At 42.2% G+C, this 20525-nt stretch overlaps 1 long non-coding RNA gene across 1 annotated transcript; it reads left to right on the forward strand.

Annotated features, from left to right (window-relative positions):
- Window positions 1-11001: 11001 nt before the first annotated feature.
- On the forward strand, window positions 11002-18721 carry LOC118647403. The gene is made up of 2 exons (XR_004964678.1): window positions 11002-13378; window positions 13443-18721. It is a non-coding gene; the product is annotated as an uncharacterized LOC118647403 (long non-coding RNA).
- Window positions 18722-20525: the final 1804 nt, after the last annotated feature.

The raw sequence follows: 20525 nt of genomic DNA on the forward strand, positions 1-20525 counted from the left end.
AATCCACTCGAGGATAATGTATCGAAGCGGCGCGCGGCGGCCTGAGGCTCTTGCTTCTTCATCTCAATCATATCGATTCATCACGTGCTTTCAAGTATCAATGAATCTTTCTTTTTTCTTGGTGATAAATTTGATGAAAGACGTAATGTTCTGTGACTTTAGTAAACGTCTTAATGTACATGATAGAAAAAGGTTTCTGCCATCTTTTCGATTTGAAACATTTAGTCTAACGCGACAATTCCCTGAAGGCAAGTGTCGAGAATTTTGAAGCGATAATCCTGGGGTATACCGTGCAAGCTTTATGCGACCTTATCGCCTCTTGTCGAGTCGGTTCAGCCGCCGGTAGGTCAACAACAGCACTCTCGCGGATAAAGAAAGCGGCCTGTGTGCCGCTCATTCTCAGTGGATGCGATAGCAATTTCGTATCACTGCCCCGTGGCAGCGACGCACGCACGCCACAATGGCGTGGAAGGGGACAGCGGAGGCCCAGCGAAAGGAGGGGGAGCGGGTGGATGGAAGAGAGCAGGGAGGAAGGGACGAAGAAGGGGCAGATGGCACCGTCTTCTTCGCAGCCAAGTGGCAGCGGGCACGCGCCAACCGAGTCGGGTCGGAACATCTGCCGCTACTTCCCAGGAGCAGAGCACAAGAGAACCACCGACTTCTCTCCTCGCCAAGGCAAAAGGCCCATCCTCCGCCCGACACCGACATGCAGTCGGTCGCGGCTCTCCCGGGCCCAGTTTCTTATTTCGTATCTTTTCTGGGCGCCGCCGTCGCGCCGCATCCCCTATCCCCGCTGCTCCCTCTCACCCTCTCCTCTATAGTTACATCCGTTTCCTTTATTCCCCCGCTGCGCCGACACGGCGCGCGTGCTCTAAGATTTTCAATTTTGGCAGATGGCACGTGCCAGGCAGAAGGATCAGCCTCCCTCTCTCCTCGCGCCTCCTTCGACGATCCTTTGTAGAGTCTCGCCCGATGAAACTACTCACGCGCGACAAACTTGTAAACTGAAGGCGCTTCTCACCGATCTCATCGATGAGGAACGGCACGTTCCACGATCAACATGGGGACTAAAAAGGAATCTTTTCTTTCTCTTATAATTTAAAAGTTAATACGTGCCTTTACATTTTCAAATTAAAAATTGAATTTTATGACAATTTTAAAATTTCAAACTTTAAGGTTTGAAATTATAAAATGAATAGTTTAGAAATTATGAAGTTTATCACTTGGAACTCTCTTATTTATTTCGTGACAATAAAATAACTCAGTAATGAATTCTAACAATTTTATAAGAAAACGAGGAAATTATGTATTCACGATTTCCGTTTAGGTTATTCAGCTGTTTTCTAAGACCACCCTTCAACCACCGACGCATTCTTAATTCCTCTTTTCTACTCATGAACATGTGGCGATGGTTTTCCTCTCTTGCTTCTCGTACACGATTTTAGTTTTTCATTTTTACAGATGCCACGTGCCATATTTATTCTTCTCCTTTTTCTTTTTCTTTGTCGGGACGTGAAAAAGCTATTGTTCACACGGGACATGCAAAATACATCTGCATAAAATATATCTACACATATTCCATCTGACAGCATGGAAAAGATGTCGTATATTATATATTTTTTAATAAAATTAATCCATATTTTTGTATATATAAGAATTGATCATGTTGATAAGATTTATGCGGGAACATTTTTTCGCTCGTCTGCGAATCACAAGTAGTGTCGCGAATCACGCGTGAGCCATGAATCCTTACGAAAGGGAAACTCTACCGAAGACGAGGAGGGTCTTCCGGTTTCTGTATAGGCACACGAAAATGAATATGCCAGATGTACAGAGAAAGCGCGAAGGGCTGCGGATTTCCGATCAGCAGAACCCTATCTTTAACAAGAAATCCTCCATTTCCGATCGAACTTTCTCTCGATTGTTGATTTGACATGTCATCCTACATACGCTGAGTCGTTGTTCGACATGCAGGACTTCTGTATACGTTCATTCCTACTAAAATTCATTTTACATCAACAAAGTTACTCGCTCGAAACTATCTGACCTAAGAGACCAATTTTAACGTTTTAATGTACAGTTTGAGACGATTATGACCGAAGTACGTTTTTCCGCGTTCGCGGGATATCGAGGATCGAAACTTACCGCAGCGAAACCGGTTTTAATCCCTGAGTTTTTTGAGCTTGACGTGCGGCGCATACAGGAGGAGAAGTTAGCGAACTCGCGCGCGAGCCGGCTTCGGATGTTCGCCATGCGCGCAGGTGTCAATGACGGGCGACGAACTTCTGCTCCGACCGGTAGAGTATCGCGAGGATCGCTAATCTGAAGATGGTGAAAGCTACATAAAGGTAACAACGAATCTCCCTCTCACTCTCTCTCCCTCCCTCTCCCCCCTTTTCTCTCATTCTCTTTATCTGTGCCTCCCTCTTCATCTTTCTTTCTCCCGGCATCTGGCACAGCAGCAGTCCAAATATGCTTTTGTCGTGAGTACCTATCCTTCCGTAAGTAAATGCCCCATACCTGCACACCGACGACGGGCCCGGAGCCGGCTGCATCGTATAATATTCGCTCTGTGCATTCAGGTTATGCACTGTGAGAGTATCGTGATACCCGCCGGTGAATACCGGCCGGGACACTTGCCGGCTTTGCAGACCTTGTAAACATAAGGTGGATGATGGGAGACGATGAAATTTGAGGAAATTGTAGGACAAATGCTTACCTTCTGCGCTTAAACGCGGGACCTAATTATATTTTATGTTCTTCATTAAGATACGTGCGAATGCGATGCGCAAATACTTTTTCCTCCACTCACTGCACGTCATTCTCCGAGTGAACGATTCGCGAGACGCGAAACGAATGAATTCGCCTAGTTTTTCTCTAGATTGCTCTAGTTTCACGAAACACACACGGACTTCCCCGTCAACTTAACGTGTTAATTAAAGCAATTAATTTGCGCGGACATAAGACGGGATGTCGTAAGGCAGCTTGGCGCGAAATTACTTCGAGCTCGATGCGGTCCCAACAGTTTCGGGAAATGTTCTTGAGTGATTCGTTAGAACTTTCTGAATTAACGAGGTAGATAACGGTGCCGGCAGGTGCTCAAAAATACCGTGGCTACTTATCGTTCTTGCTTTCCTGCCCATGTGTCTGATAAATTTTGACGGAGGTAATTCTCGAAATGTTGGATTGAGAGGAGTTTCGGTAATTAAATTTGCAAAATAAGGATAATTCAAATATTCTCATGAATCAGTTAACTTTTTTTTTTCTACGATGTTTCGATTCATTCTTTTACGTCGATTAATTTTTCCATCATACTTTGTAATTCAAATTCGTTCGGAAATGTAAGTGGAAAAAGATAAAAAATAAGTACTTTATATCTTAATGACGCTTTTATTTTTCAATGTTTATTACGTAAATAGAGAAATAATTTGTGTTGCAAGTTGAAGTATATATAAATGATGTTATTTTATATACGCATTAAACTATATATCTAACTGATCAAGAGACTCGACTAAAATTATTATTAAATGGAAAAGAAATTAAAAATAGTAGCAAAAATTGAATTTGTCGATTTGGTACGTGTTTAAATTTTCAATTTATATTATTATTTTACGAAAATATATCTGTGCTGCCTGGTTCTGTCGTGGCAGCGCTTTATCATTTTTTTTCCCGTTTGCTCGAGGAAACCCTCGTTGAAGGCAGGGGCAGCTGTTCATCCTCGACTGGATTATAGTCGGATCTCTGTTCCCGAAAGGGACGAGAAGCGCGCACGGGCAAAGTGGCGATAAAAACATAATCGATTTCGCTGTCCGCGAAAGTACAATTTGAAAGAGAGAGAGAGAGAGAGAGAGAGAGAGAGAGAGAAAGAGAGAGGGAGATAAAAAAGGGAGACTGTTTAAATGTTTAGGGCACGACGCGATTAATTAATCTGAAAATCTTTCTGCTGCAGAAGCTGGAAGCTTAACTCGATCGATTTCTCGAACATAGAATGAATAAAGAAGGTTTGAGAAGGGCGGAGCTTTGACTGTCCTGCGAGGATAATCCGATTACCGTCGAATTGACTAAACGTTCGAAGGATGGTAAACATACAAATCGTATTACGGAGACGCATTTATTTTTCAGTAAGAAGATTGCGAATGTGTCATTCGCTATTGTCACCTCGTTTGATAAATTACAAAGAAAGAACGGCTTTATTCGAAGCCATCATATTTCCTCATCGCAATGTTAAAATACATTTTTCAAAATTTTGGTTATAACTAGCGACAAGTTTAATATTTCCTGCAGTTCTAAAAATTAATTGCAATTATCTGATTTTGTATCCCACGCACAGCTTGTCTGTATCACTAACTTGCAACTGTAAAGAGATCAACTAAAATATATATTTCTCGTAAAATATGTCGCGATTTAAATACTTTTCTTTGTGACCACGGCTTCTTTTTGCCTTCATAAATTTATCCTGTTCTACTTCCAAAAAAGTTTCACATAATAATATAATCCCAACTTTTCTACGTTTTCTTGGCAAAATGTAAAATTAGCGAGGGATGCTCTAGCGCGCATAATTAAAGATATCCGTAGATGGAAGAAATAACGAGGCGATCACTGTCGCGAATCGGGATCGCCGAGAGAATCTCGTTAAACGGAATGGATTCTAAATGGAATCACGTGCATTTCGGCATCTTCGCGCGTTCACCTGCAAGGGGAACGATAGCTCGGGGCCGTAAATGTGTCTCACCCGGGATTGTTAAATTGTCAAGCGATTAGATGCGGGAGCTGGTTTCGTTTGACTTTCTGGAGCCGCGTTGAAGTGCATTTTCAACGCACCAACTTTCCCGCGTAATGAGCCCGTGTCGGATACATTGTTGCAGCAGCCTGTATGCACACAGGCTGCACCTGTTGGACGATCGGTTAATAACTGCGGTTCGATGCACGCCAGCCGATCGTTTCCGCATAATTACAGATGCACGTCGACGCATATAGGGTGTCCAGCGCGAGATTCAGAATGACAAATTCGTCGAATAATTCACAGACCAGTTTTCCTCGATGATTATGTCACGATTGGAATTAAGCCGCAGAAGAAATTTAATGGGCGAATAATCCCGTTACTTTTTCTCATCACTTGAGTCTTAGCAGCAAAATCCCACATTGTGAGGCTTATCTTCTTTCTATCTTCGATCGACGATTAGTCCCTTCGAGGGAGAGTCAACTTTTTCAAATTGAGAAATCTGCCATTAAAGCTCGACATGACGAACCCAGATCACCTTGTATAGACGCGTGCCGTTTCGTCGAATATTAAATTGCTTGTCGATGACATCACGTCGCGATCGTAAACCAAAAAAAAAAAAAGGAACCGCGAATTATGCATCGTACCGGGACACGATAACAACCCGCAATTTCATATGCCTAAGATCTTTCTGAATTGAGAAATGGGACGTGCAATATCTTACTGTAACAATATGTAATTAACATTCAGAAATTTATCTCTCGTGATGGACATTTTTTACCTTTAACGAAAATTGTTACTTTTCGAGTAAGATGTAACGTACAAATGCGTATAACGCACGCGAATTGCATACGGCCTAAAAGTGATACAATGCATTCTTGATATTATGTTCCCGACATGAGAAATAAGAATAGAACAAGAGAAATCCCTCGATCGTCATGACTACTTCTGATTCGTCTGCGTCTTGTACGCGACTGGGTCTCTTGTATTATTTCTGGATTTTACCTTTTTGCCCTGGTCTGATCTCTCACCTATTGGAACGATCGTTACGACATTGCGCGTATTGTGAACATGTCACGGGTAGAATCTGGAGGAGAATGTTTTGGGGAGAATGTTCAATTCGGCTTCGGGAAACTTCATTATGCTTTCGGGCCGTTTCGCAGGTACAAAATGAAATGTAAGGACGGACGCATATATAATGTAACAAATATATTGGTTCTCAGTAGGAAAATCGTCTCTGATAGTGTGATAGTTCGATTATTATATTTCGATAGTTTAATTTATAATCACGCGACAACACTTTTGTCATTTATGTTATTTTCTTATTTGACTTGTTGTTAGAGTGGATTTCTCTATAGGCATCATATTTATTACAATTTGCTTAGTCTCGCACAATGTATTTGCTACATCTATATTTTAATAATTACTTTTTTATTTTACAAAGAGACTTATCCAAAAGATTTCAAAAAATTTATTGGTTGGCTAATTCTAACCGTAACTTAAGTAAATATTTTTCATATTTTTTCTACCGCGTACGTCTCTCGCATTAAGATAGCCGTTACCCATTAATCGTTGCATTGATAAAGAAGATCGGGAAAACACACGAGAGGTAGAAACCTAGGCCCCAATTCAAAAGATTCTTCGTGCTTTTTAGAATGTCTTGCAGCTGTTCCTTACCCTCCATACGCATCCATCTCTGTTATGCGCTTCTCATCTTATGCCTTTCTTGAACGTCTCTTTATTTACATATGAGATAATCCGAACACAAATTCACATTTTTAGAGTCCGCACAATCATATGCAGTATATGCTTATAACGCAGAAGCGTCGCAAGGCACATAATTATTGTTAGTATAGTAATTGTCACGTTTAACAGTAATTATTTTTTTTATTAAAAAAATTTTTTAGTTGTCTAATATAAATTTAGACATAAATATAAAAATGATAGAAATAATATGCAAATAAATATAATATAATATATATATGACTAATAAAATAAAATAAAATTCAAGTTTAAAAAATAAATGTGTGGGCTATTAAAATCCTGCAACGATACATAAGATATTTCGGCAACTTTGCAACCGGTGCAATTTTTCACTCGCAAGATTAACGCAGACAGGTGTTGGAGACCGGAAGAAAGGATCCGGCTAAGAGTCGGGAATAGAACAGAGATTTCGAGGGGAATCGCGAACGCGGGGAAGAAATCGAAGGAGAAGAAGGAGGAGGAGGAGGAGGAGGAGGAGGAGGAGGATAGATTGTCGACGATTGCAACAGGACGAGGGTTTGCCAGCCGGTTAGTCGGCTGAGACCCGTTCAATCGTTGCTGCTGCTCAATCGGTCCCCGCTGCACGACTGACTCCTTCTGCTACCGAGGATTTCACTCTGCAGGACCTTCTGGGCCGACAGAAGGTCTTCACCTTCCTTCTCCTTCCTGCTCATCGGAGGCGGACGAGAAACACGAGCGCGGCGAGGGCTGTGAAAGGGTAGGGCGAAGGAGCTTCACAAATCTCGCGTCATGCCAAGAACAGGAGGATCTCTCGCGCACCCCTTTCTTTTATTAAACCCAGGGAGAGAACTATTCCCGACGCCAGACGGCGCGCAGCAAGAGGGTGCCAGAGAATCCTGGCAATCCTTTCCGTCCGGGAAGAGGAAGGCCGTTGCTGCACATTTTTATGACTTTCCCACTCATCTTTTTTTTTTCTTAATCTACATCCGCCCGCTGGATTTTACTTGTGCCTATTTATATCCACATGCATGAGACTAGTTTGTAACGTCTGTTTGGAATTAAGCTTTAAACGCATGGAAATATGAAATGTATTTATTATACAATTTCACTTTACGCTTTCCAATTTTTAACATTAAGTAAGTTTTTAGGTTCTTCTCAAGATATCTCTCTTATTATTCTTGTAGGCATTCATTCAATATTCAATTTTCTTCTCTAAATAGCATTATTGAAAGAAAGAGAGAGAGAGAGAGAGAGAGAGAGAGAGAGAAAATAGTTTTGCTAGAATGGAGTTCTCATTGCAATCGATCAGAATCGATCGATTTGATTTCTCAAATTGCCGCGCTGGCGTCATGAACTCCCAACATCATCTACTACATGCGAAAAGGTACTTTGGAGCATCTGTTGCATCGTCCATCAAGCACTACCACCATCATCATCACTGACACCACCACCAGAAGGCACCGTCACTACCACCGGCCCTAACAACCACCAGGTGCTACTCACCTTCCGTGTCTCTCTCCCCATCTTCGAAGAAAAAAAGGAAAGAGAAAACCTCCCTCTCTCCCTTAGAGATCGAGGTTTTCTTTTTTTGTCTCTATCTCTCTTTCTCTCTTTCCTGCTTTGGCTTTATTCCCTGAGATTTCCACCATCTGCACCTTCACGCCATCTCCCTCGTTTCCCTCTCGTCCTTTTCGCTGTTTCTGCATGATCTTCATCTCCGTTGCGCGCATACAGAAGGCGTGTTCCTTCATCCCCACTCTGGAACTGAATCTTTCTCGTCCTTCTCATTCTTCTTGTCCTCTTCGTTACCGTCATCATCGTCATCTCTGTCGTGGCCACCCTCTGCTCAACATGCGGTTAGTGCATCCTCGGCGTATCACATCGTCACCACATGTGCGGATTGCTGTTTGCATACGCATAATTTGAAGCTTTCACATAGGCATTGACAAAAAAAAAGATTTTAATTCTTCAAAAAAGAAATGATAATCGGAGATCTAACACGTATTGTTCGTAATGGATGTACATTGATATCAATTTGTTCACTGGAACATTTTCAATTGGGGCTCCTATTTTAGCTCTACTCTACAAAGAAAACGTTGACTTAAAAAAATCATTATATTGATTTCGGCTGAAAAGGTTTTAAATCACACCGTTTTGTACATTGACATTATATCATTATTAAGATGATGCCGTCTCACTTCCACGTATACGACTGTTACAGTATGATAGTTTATTTTATCTTTCTAACCATATTATTTCCTCTCAATTATCCGTTCCTTCGTATTACAGCGTCACGAATGTTTTTGACACGATACTTTTTGAGAGTTTACGTCGGAAAGATGTCGGCACTTGGCGATATAGTTGTGACAACCTAATATGTTTAAAGTACCGCCTAAAGTATATACCGGTTGAATCTTTTATTCGGGATATTACAGTCGGGGCTGTTTGCAACATGCGGACAAAATGCGTTAATGGGACTGTTGAAATAAAGGCTGTAGGAAGGGAAGAGAGGAAAGCGTTCTTGTGGGATCATGGGAGCCGGTATGTGGCCCCATTGTAATTATGGTCAAATGAAGTGAAATATGCATATATGCCTCTCTGCGCAAAATACCAGTATTTCATAATTATTCGCGACCATGCAAATGAAAGGAAGTTACAAAAGTGTTTCCTTAGAATGATATTATTCATTTTGTTCTTCAAAATGGTACTTAATTAAAATTAATTAAATTAAATTCGATTATGTATAATTATTACGATAATATACTTTCATGTATTTGTAAGTTTATAATGATTATAATAATTTGCAAAATTATCAAATATTATTTATGATGGAGGTGATTTAGATAATTTGAAAGAGTCGCGTTATTGCGTGCTCATAAACTTTTTTGCACTTTTGCACCTAAAATTTGCGCTATCTGGCAAACGATCGTTGTGTATGCAGCTCCCCTTTATTACATTTGCCAGTAAGTTAAAAAGTTTCTACTTTCACAGCTGCTCCGGGTTTGTACCATTGGAAAGTTGTTTATACTCTCGCTCGCGCGTGTACCCCCCTCTCTACGAGCGTATTATCACTGGAGATGGACGAGCCTGGCGAAACCCAGGGAAAGAACAGCTCTGCAGGACCAGCAGAAAATTCGGGGTTTCGTAACAGTAGTGTATCTACAGTTTGCACAAGTGACGCAACCGCGGCGTCCAGATATTTTCGTAGCGTAACACATGGCGCCGGAGTTGGGAAAAGAAAATATCGGGGAGAAGTATGTAAATTGTGCGACGCGATATAATTTTAGAAACGTCGCGAGATGTCCCGACGACGCTTTTATCATCTTCCACTACTACTATTACAACACGACCCAACTCGAGAACGAATTCTTTAAGAAGCATCGGAAAAGGATACGCAACTAACACTATATTGCTTACAATAAATTATAAATATTACTCCATTAAGATGATTAAACGTGTTATTTAAAAAAAATGGAAAATATTTCGACAGCGGATTCTGTCTTTTTTTTACACGAAATAGTGAAGTGGAAATTAAGCGAGAAATAATTGCTCACATTTTGCGAGCGCTATCGAGAAATCGATTCCTTCCAGTAAACAGAAGTTATGCCCGGGCTTTCTAACGAGCGTTATGTTTCGGTCGAACCAAAACTTTCGTTTCTCGGCGGAAATTAGTAGCCTCGAACGTTACGTGCAATTGGTGAGAATCCCATTGTTCCGTTTTTTTTTCATTTCTCTTGATATTCCGCACGAAACGCCGGATGCAGCAAGATTTTCGAGCTAAGATCGAAAGGATTGGATTTCTTTTGGGAAATTTTTACAAGTCTCAAATTATAGCGGCAGAACTACCTATTGGGATCTAATCACATATATTGCAATTATATATATATATATATATATATATATATATATATATATATATATAACTAGCTATGCCCTGCCACGCGTTGCTGAGCTCTCTATTCTTATGCTACGTTTTTTTCAAATTTTCTTTGCTTTTGTTGTTTAACTTTCAAGAACCTTGCTTTACTGTTGCTTTTTTTATTTTATTTTTGAATAAGCATTTATCTATCTTTAATAAATCTAATATTCATTTATTTATGTACTTCTAACTTTTTTTTCTAAAAGCTGCCATGGATTTAGAAATCCATTCAAAAAACTGTTTTAAATAAGTTCCTTTTTTTCAATAAAATAACAGCCATCTTTATTTTTCTTATTACCTTAATTTAAACACAATAGAAACATTCTTCGCTTCTCCCGGTCTCTCCCGTCTCTCCTGGTCTCTCCCCGTCTCTCCCGGTCTCTCCTGATCTCTCCTGGTCTCTCCTGGTCTCTCCCCGTCTCTTCCCGTCTCTCCTCGTCTCTCCCCGTTTCTCTCCATCTCTCCCGGTCTCTCCCCGTCTCTCCCCGTTTCTCCCCGTTTCTCCCGGTCTCTCGCCGTCTCTCCCGGTCTCTCCCCGTCTCTCCCCATCTCTACCCGTCTCACCCCGTCTCTTCTGGTCTCTCCCCGTCTTTGCCGGTCTTTCCCGGTCTCTCCGCGTCGCTCCCCGTTTCTCCTCGTCTCAATGTGTCAAAATTTCAATAATATTAATGAAAAACTATTTTTTACACTTAAATTATGGCCATCATTTTTTAAACACACGGTATTTCCAAAATCAGACCCCAAAAGAACACTCCCGGATACGAATGCAACGTTGTGTCAAAATTTCAAAGCAATCGGTGAAAAACTTACGGAGATCTTATTGTTAGATGAGGAACAAACATTTACATTTTTATTTATATAGATTAAATTGATTTATTACGTTATTTATACGTTTGTTGATTATCATTTATGTAGATGTTCTCACAAAGGGAAAGCACCTTGATAATTTAGATCGATGATAAAAAACTTAATTTTCTTAAATAATCGTATTGGTAAGAAAGTTGCAGTATTAGGGAATCAAAAATATCGTTGTTTTCTAGCGCCATTATGAAATATTATGCGTACCAGAATTGATTCGTTTTTATCGTTCGCTCGTAATTCGAAAAATTGTCGATGACGAGACAGGGGCAAGATGCAGCTTGCTTGCGGGTCCAAGTTGCATCGGCGCCAAACGGCAGCGTCTCACGGTTTTCGAGGTTCAGCGAGGTTAAAAGGAGTTACATTATCGTGAAGCGTTTGGGCGTGGGAGCAGAGAACACTGTGCGAAAGGATCCTACGCCGACTCATGCATGCGCGACTATCTTCTTGTGTGTTCTTGTACGCGCGTGGAATTGTATTACGACCGATATATACCAAGCAAGAAAAGGAATATGACACATTTTGTTTCTCTTTCTCTCTAGCTTCCTTCATTTCTTTCGAAATTCACAAGTTGTCGATATTATTCATATGGCAAACTTTACGCGTTAGTCGATAAATACGTCAAGTGATATTCTTAAGAATTTTTCCGAATATTTTGATTTAAAATAATTAAGATTTTTTGGTATATATCTTTTTAGTTTGTTCCCTTTGTGTGCAAACCGCAGAATGTTTTGTCAAGATTTTTAGCGCCTTTCCCTTCCTGCTTCACCAAATCTATATATCTGACTGCTAGACCGTACTCTGTCACGGACACCGGTCTCTAGAGGGAACAGATGAGCCGATCTGCTCGCAGGTAGCTCGTACGCAGCGCAGCAGGTGAGCATCGTGCGGCGATCCTGCGCGCAAAATCGCGTGCGTAACGCCCGTACGGAGCGCTTATAAACATTTTTCACTTCAATTTCTCGCGATCAAATTAATAAGGAAGTAATATCGCCAATGTGATAAAGCGATCGCACTCTCGGAAAGTCCCACTAATAACGTAACCGACTTGTTGCCATAATGAGTAACACAGTGGAATTGTATCAACGACGTCGTGATCTCTCACAACGATAATGTTGAAAATGCTCAAACTAATTAAAGGTTATATTCAATCATAGTGAGATTACATATATATTACGTTGTGTTAAAATATTAAAATTAATTCATACATATAAATTTATTATAACATGCTGCTTAATAATTGTAAAATTGTAAGCTAATTTGCGATTTGTTATTTTGTCACCGCGAGCATTGAACCTTCGCGACATTCGTCTGTAGTTTAATTCCATTTAAAATTGTTCTCTCTCGAGGGAGAGAAACGCTTCCTCCTGCCTGATGTAGGAGGGAAGTAGGGAATGGAGGTACTCGGTGACCTGATTATAAAACGGATTTAGGCTTGCGTATCCGACACGCATATGCGCTCATTCGCGATTCATATTTTTGGCTGCATAGTAACTGCACTCAAACGACGAAACGTTCGAAATGCGGTACACGTGTGCACGCTCACACACGGACGAGCAGTCAGGTAGTAAGGTGGTAGGTAGGTAGGTAGGTGCATACGCGCAGCGTGGGAAGGTCCGGCAGCTGAGTGAGCTGAAGGGGCCCCAAAAAGCGAACGGCTGCAGCTTCTTCTTCTTCTTGCCCCGTAGCCACCGCTGGCTTCTGCCGGTCGGATCGCTTGGTCCTTCCTCCATCTATCCGTGGGAGCCTGTTGCCTAGATAGACACCCGGTGGCTGCTTTTCTCTAGGACGCAACTCTGCAGGGCAATTCCTTGAAAAACTATGATGCTTGAAAAGGTTGTAAAAACGCGAGAGAAATTGTAGACAAAAGGACTGTCAAAACAAACGTCTCAATTATCGAATCCATCGGATGCGAGGCTTTCTTCTCGTTTACGAAATTATATTTAAGACTGTTAACAAATGACAGATAATTATTGTCATCGATAAACTTAATTTGATATATTTTTTCCATAATTTAATTTTCAGAATAGAGAGAATATTATTTTAATCGATTTTTTAATTTATCGAGATAAAATGTCCCGGAAAGCCTTGGATGGATGATGCGTATTTTGGAGATCGACATTTGGAATTATTGAAATTCGAAGCGAGATACTCCGGTAAGAAATCTCAGAACGACGCGCGAAAAGACGTGAGAAGGCACTCAGTGATTTCCGATTGCAGATGCGAGGCATTTCGGTGAACGATGACGGCAACGACGACGTTCACGGCGACATCCTGTCCCGCGAGATGAAAAGCCGTGCATTCGGCGAAGGTTTCATTATTAATTGTTCAAGTTCCTGTTCAAACAGAGAGATTAAATCCGAGGGGGACTAATCCGGCACGTAAAAGTCTCTCATTGTGCGCGTCCCGTCCCGTCCCGTGTATCGTGTATACGCATCCTACTTCCTTCTGCACGTGTCCGTGTCCGCACACAGGCACGATCTCATACAGCGTGACAGCGACGCGATCTCACATTCGAATGCGGGACAGGAAGCTTCTGCCTCCCTCGTATATCCACCGGGGACTCTGTTCCGCTCCTTCCCTCTCTTCTACCCTCTTCTACCTCTGGCCGCACTTCACTCCTGCGCTCTCGTTCGCTCTTAAGGGCCCGAAAAGAGACGCGCAACAAAAATAATAAAAAGTGCTTCCTTCCGTTCGGTTCGTCCATACATCTCGCATCTGGCCTTGAGCTCGCTCTCTCAATCTCTTCGTGTTACATCCGATCCTTCTCGTGACCTCTAAACTCCATCGCTCTTTTATCTCTTTATGTCATACTTATCATATTAATAATCAATAATACCGATGAAATTTTCTCTTTCTTTCAGATAATTAATTTTTGGAGAAATCTCTTTATTTGTCAACAATAATTAAACTTTTAACTCAAACTTACTTTCCTAATTTTATTTTTGAATAAACTTTCGAGACTTAAAATTAATCATGAAAAATTACATGTAATTAATCATTATTTTCTTTACATTTTTAATCAGCTTTTAGTTACCCTTTTTTGATACTCCTGATATTTGTTCATGCCGAATTTTCTCCATCTCTCTCTCTCTCTCTCTCTCTCTCTCTCTCTCTCTCTCTCTCTCTCTCTCTCTCTCTCTCGCTTTCCGACACTCGAGTCTGGCGGTTTCTATCTTGTAAACAGCCGTACCTTCTGGTGCGCGTAACAACCGGCTGTCGGAGAATCTCTTTTATTATTCTGTGAGCTATCCTTGACGCTCCTTTCTCGTGTTAGGCAGTAGCCTTATGGTACAATCTGCGAAATGGAGTCTTTAGGTATCGGTACCTGTGCAGATTCACGATCGGATGGTCCATAAAAGTTGCAGGAACGATATTAAACTCCGATAAAGATTTTGTCTTATTTCACCATCGTTCAAAGAAATCTTTATAACGTTCATGTAACAGATTGACAGCGTATAATTTGCTTAAAAATTCAACACGTTTAAGATCAGATACCAAAAATATATAAAAGAGTGCGCGAAAGATATTTTCTTATATTCGTCATTCGTTCAAATTTCGATGATAATGATTGTCACTTCTCTTTTATACATATATTGTCAAATTCAGAAAAATAAACATCGTTTGTGGCGTCGAGAGGAAACCGGACGAGGGTGGGAGAATTTTGGAAACGCCATTGGGCGTTTATAGAGGTTTAAAGGGAATGGGAAGGGTAGGACAAAGAGGAGAATATTGTAGTGACAGAGATACACATGGAAGAGAATGAGGGCGTCGAAATGAGAGAGAGAGAGAGAGAGAGAGACGGGGGGAGGGGACGTCGGAGATAGTGGGCGGAAATGGCCCGTACAGGGAGGCTGGAACCACCTTGGCTTCCGCTATATTGAGTGCTAAGGATATACACAACCACCTTGTCCCACTCGCACTCTCACGTGGCACACGTGTTGTCATTCGTCGTTCCCTCTACGTCGTTCTACAAGGGGTGGCTCATCGCTTCATACTCGAAGAAAGGGAGGGGGTCGTCCAGAAAAAGATCTCTCGATGTCTTCACTTCTCTCTCTATCTTTCTCTCCCTCCTCTTACTCTTTTAACTCAACTCCCTTAACTTCCTATTACTTCGCTCGGTTCCCTTTGACGCTCGGGAGAACTTCCGGAATTTCGCACGCCCATTCAAAGAAGCGACGAGCACACAAACGAAGAAACGAAGTTCCGTTTATACTTCGCGGTCGAGACGGGAGCGCGAAAGAAAGGCTGGCGACTTCGCTTCCTTCCGCGCTTCACTTCTCTTCGGCCCGGTGCTCTTTGTCGATCGGCGCTTCTGTATTAACCGGAACCTCTCGCCGCCGAAAACAAAACCTCACCGTCGCGAAGAGAGGAATCGTGGACCGAAGTTTTCTGTTGTTCGTGCCGTGCTTTGTCGTGAATTCACGAGACAGGGGAAGGGAATGACTTCCTGTTTACTTCTCACCACCGTGCACCGGTCGTCTCTTCGTCATCGGTCCGCCGCGCCGCCGCCCGCCCGACGTTGTCGTCGTTTCATCGGTTTAATCGGCGCATCGATTAACAATTAAGCATTATCGGACTAAACGTTCGCATTAAATTAAGAGGCAACGTATCTTGACGAATGATCGGAGGGTGGAGAAGAATGCGCACGCGATCAACAAAGTTACGGTTCGTTACAGCGCGTCAGATGGTCAGTTTCACTAAATGGACTTGAATGCTCGCTAATGAAGGAACATGCCGGATCACTTCCACGCCTCGTTCGTCTCTTCATTTTCCTGTTGTAGCTCCAAGCCCGAAATAATTGATTTAACGGCTGGATGATGCTTTTTCCAGTCTTATCGTACTAAATTAATTTTTGGGGTATAAACGTTCAATTATTTTGAAAAGGAAAACATTACAGGCGTGGCAAAAATTGTTTTGAAGAAGATTAATAGATTTATTTATATTACGTGCAAACAGTGTAGGTTTGGGTTTGAAAAATCGCACAATTTAGAAATCCGATAAAATTGCAAGGCAGGAATCGTCGATCGCATCGTGAAAGGCAAAAATCCAGACGAATTCTTGTCCTTGCGTCTAAAGGAGTTCTTTTTGTCCCGAAATAACACGGCATTCTTTGGCGTATGTGTAAAATACACGAGCTATCGAAGCAGGAGAAGCGCAGGGAAGGACGTGAAACAGGCCGTTTACCTCGAAGGAGCCTTACTTTGGGAAAGTCGGCGTTCATACGATACGTAAGTGCCAAGTTGACGCTCGTACTTTTGTACGCGCACGAATGTTGCGTACCACATTTCCACGCACAGTATCTAATTTCAACCTGTGAATTTTGCGTGCGACGATGTGAATACATATGTATCGAACAATGGCTCACGAAAGAACGTTAACTCTCGCTCAAATTGGTATAGACACGCGCAAAGTTTAATATCGCGAACGGCAAACTTAACACGCCGTTATTCTAGAAACTACTGATCATTAAATTAATTAAAGGAATATTTTTAGGAATTCTAATCTTTGACTAGCGATAACTTCCATCCTCTCGATGGTCTCTCCGAGAGAGACTTGCGAGAAAAGCCCCGCGTGCACGACGACGCTCTGTCGATGATTAAGGCGCATGTTCGGTTGTTTTTATCATAACAATAGACGGTTCGTCACAGTCATAAATGTAAGCGCGCGCGTACGACCGTATTGTGTTCCACGGTTCCCACACGCGGCGCGTACGTGACGCGAATTCATCGCGCTAATGGGAGTGCGTATAGAACGCGCGCGTTTAAGCTTCTCTGTCAGAAGAGAGACGCCTCCGGCGCGAGATCGCCCGAATGATCTCGGCTTACCAAATCATAATTCGTGAGTCTGCAAGTATGGCGATGGTCGGACGTGCTTATGTACGAAACGTTGTGCATCACTTTTTCTTATCGAATAAAAGGGTAGACAAAAACACAAAGGAGCTGAAAGATGTTATTAATCTGTAAGTTACATCGCTCCCTCGATTTACGCGGAGTATTCATGCTACATTTTTTTATGCAGTTGAGAATTGCGTACATAAAGTTTGCCAAAAATGTAAGAGAAAACCCCATGTGCGTTGTAAAATTATTTATTGTGTAGCTATCAATACTTTTATTCCAAAGCAAAAAAAGTCATGTAAAAAAAGTGCCGCGTAAACCGAAGGACCAGATTGTTAAAAATCTAACCGCGTCACTATCTTCGTTCCCTATTTGATATGTATGCATCGTACTTTCCCCCGAGAACGCATATATACAGGTAAATGGTAATAAGTTTGTCCGGCGTGTGACCAGATCAACCGAGACGATCGTGTGGATCTTAAAAAAGGAACTGCAGTTCGTGTCGCCGTACGTCGCGTGTTGCTGGATTTTCAAATGCGAGCTGTGACTCATCGCCGACTGAAAAGGCTATTCATTAGCATTTACTCGATGACGAGAAATCTCCTATTCTCCGAGTACATCACCAATTACAGGATGCGTGGTATCGAACGAACTGACGACCTGGCACAAAAGGTGCGACTTATTATCCTTTTTTACTTAGGAGGAAAGAGAGCCTCGGACGATCGAGCTCAATGGTACCCACTGAAAAAACCAATTAATTTCCAATGAACTTGGAGAACGGCAGCTGCATATCAGGAAAAGCTTTTCATACCGGTGCCTCGTCCTCCTCGTCCCTCCCCTCCCGTTATTTCCCACTTCTTCTTCGACTAAGGACGCGTCTCGTTTTAAGAAGAAGCAGCAGGCTTCTCGACTGTCCCGCTTCCTCCCTCCGTCTTCTCCTTGTCTTTTTTCCCCGTTGTACCACTCCCACGGGGCCTTTTAGCTAAAGAAAACCCAAGAACAGATGCTTCTTTCTCGCCGCGCGATCTTTCTTTTTCTCGTTTCTTCTCTGCCTCCCTCTCTCCCGGTGCTGCCGGGAGCCGGGAGCAGCAGGCAGCAGGTAAACGCGATGGTTGCAGTTCAGATGCAAATCGCGAGCTTTTCCGCCCTGATTCGCTCTGCTCGAGTACCTATCGAGAGTATTGTCATCCCTTCTCCGCAGAGCCCGCCTGCGACCACGACGAAGCGAGGGAGCTCGCGTGAACATAGACAATGGACGGTGTTCTGATCTTTGTTAGATCGAGAGTACGAGCGCTTATATTGCTCCAGATCCATCGATCATTCGAGATCGAACGCGTTTAACATCGTATATACAAAACTCGTGTATAAAACTATGGTTATCAATGCAATATCTAAATCGTATTTATTTAACATTCTCAGCGCGGTTACGTGAAAATAAATCTAGATAGTTTCTTACTAAGATATTACTTCCTGATTACAATTGTTATCTTGCACCTTGACTCAGAAAATTATCGCAGCAGTCGCGCGATAACTTTCGTAAGTAGCGCGTGAGTTATTTGTTTAGGAAGCTATCTCGTACCGGGACTCGTATGGGTGTAAGGGAAGAAATCGAGCTGTATCACAAGCGGGAGAGACATCGGCTGAGGAAGAAAAGGAGTCCGAGAGATCGGAAGGAAGAGGGAAAGAAAGAAGGCCCCCGACGCGGGAGAAACAGCAGCTGCAACAGCCCATCACGTATCGCGTTGGGTCTGCGATTGGTGGTGGGGCAGAGTCACTCCAAAGAGAGAGATTATTATCTCTCATATCAGGCACCTCGTGCGCATCCGCTGCCCTTCGGTAGAGATCGGGCGCGTGGCACGCGTGCCGTCTCCCTACCACGTCGCAGCCTCTGAAGAAGAGGCTCCTGTAAATATTTCCGCGCTCTGCCGCCGCCGGACCCCATGACCGACTCGACTCACTCGACATTTACGCGAGATTTGAGAGCACCGTTCAAGTGCAACCACTTTGCAACCACTTTTAAACGAATGGCTTCAGATCTTTTTTTATCGCATTTAAAACGATTCATCGATGTAGAAAGTATATTCTCTCTTTTTTTCTTTTTACTTACGATGATGGCGTTTGCAATTGAATAACTTTGAACTTGACTCTTATAAGCATCAGATTTAAAAAATAAAGAAATGTGACAGAATTCTTTTTATTCGTCTATATATCTCTGCATCGGAAAGGCTCCAACTCTCTTCCCTCCCCCCCCCCTTTTTTAATAAGAACAGGATGATTGATCAAAGTTTTTTGAAAGTTGCTATTCAATCTTTACTTTAGTCTGCATTTTTGATAATAATTACGATAGCCTTCGCGAGACAATCTGGAACGTTCTGTATTGACAGCTGCTACGAGATCGCGATTAAGCAACCGAGTATGGGTATCTTCTCGGTCTCTCCAGGTGGAATCGGAATACGTGCGTTCACTTAAGCCCCGAGGGACTATTGGGCTGGTCTCTCCCAGTGTCCCTCGGTAGATCCTCGATGAATCTTTACCAATCATTTGGAAACCGCAACAATAGTATTAACTAGATTTTACGGATTATATGAGTCATTACGTGAATCACCCTGACCTCACGATACGTCCGCATTAGAGAAGCCGTCATAAATACATCTTTGTATTTTTCATCACGTACCTCTTTTTTAGAATAACGGCAAAACGGTACAATAATTGTGAATTCTGCCGATAAACGATTTGTTTCCTCGATTCAGCAAATGTTCCAATAAAACGTGATTTCGTCTAACGGGGATGAGAAAGGGACGTAATTTTATTTCTCGTGTAATAAAGCATTATTCTTGCCTCTAAGAAATACACGATCTGAATAGTAAAATGTATATTTATAATTGCATTTGTACAACGTACTTTTTTTCTCTTAGAGAAGGAGGATCGAGTTAAATTGCTATTAAAAATTACATTTATTTTTCAGCTTTCAAACTTTTTTAACTAACTTTACTGCAGTCTTAATATTCGTCGCTTCGAAACGGTCTTCCGAGAAAACTTTACGCGACGACAGGTGGATCCGCGCGATTTCGTGCCGGTGTAACAGCGGCGTTGTTTTATGACGCCAGATAGAAACCGGAAGGAAGGACTGAATGAGAATGTTCTCTCTCTCCTCTCTCTCTCTCTCTCTCTCTCTCTCTCTCTCTCTCTCTCTTTTTGGATGGATTTCGTTTGCACGAGCGGCAGAGTTCTCACAGCCGAAGAAGCCAACCTCGTTCGTTTGTTTGATTCGCAAGCACTCGACTTAATCCTTTTCCGTGTTTACTTTCCCAGCGCGGCTTTTCGTTGATATACAACGAGTTTTATCGCGGGTGCATTTGATATTCTGCCAAGGCGTTCACCGTGTGATATAAAGAATCGTCAATTTCATGAATTCAAATAAAACACTTCTCTCCGTGGTATTTCCAGCAAAACACGATAATCGCAC

Source organism: Monomorium pharaonis, chromosome 9 (genome assembly GCF_013373865.1).
Source record: "Monomorium pharaonis isolate MP-MQ-018 chromosome 9, ASM1337386v2, whole genome shotgun sequence".
Lineage (NCBI taxonomy): Eukaryota > Metazoa > Arthropoda > Insecta > Hymenoptera > Formicidae > Monomorium > Monomorium pharaonis.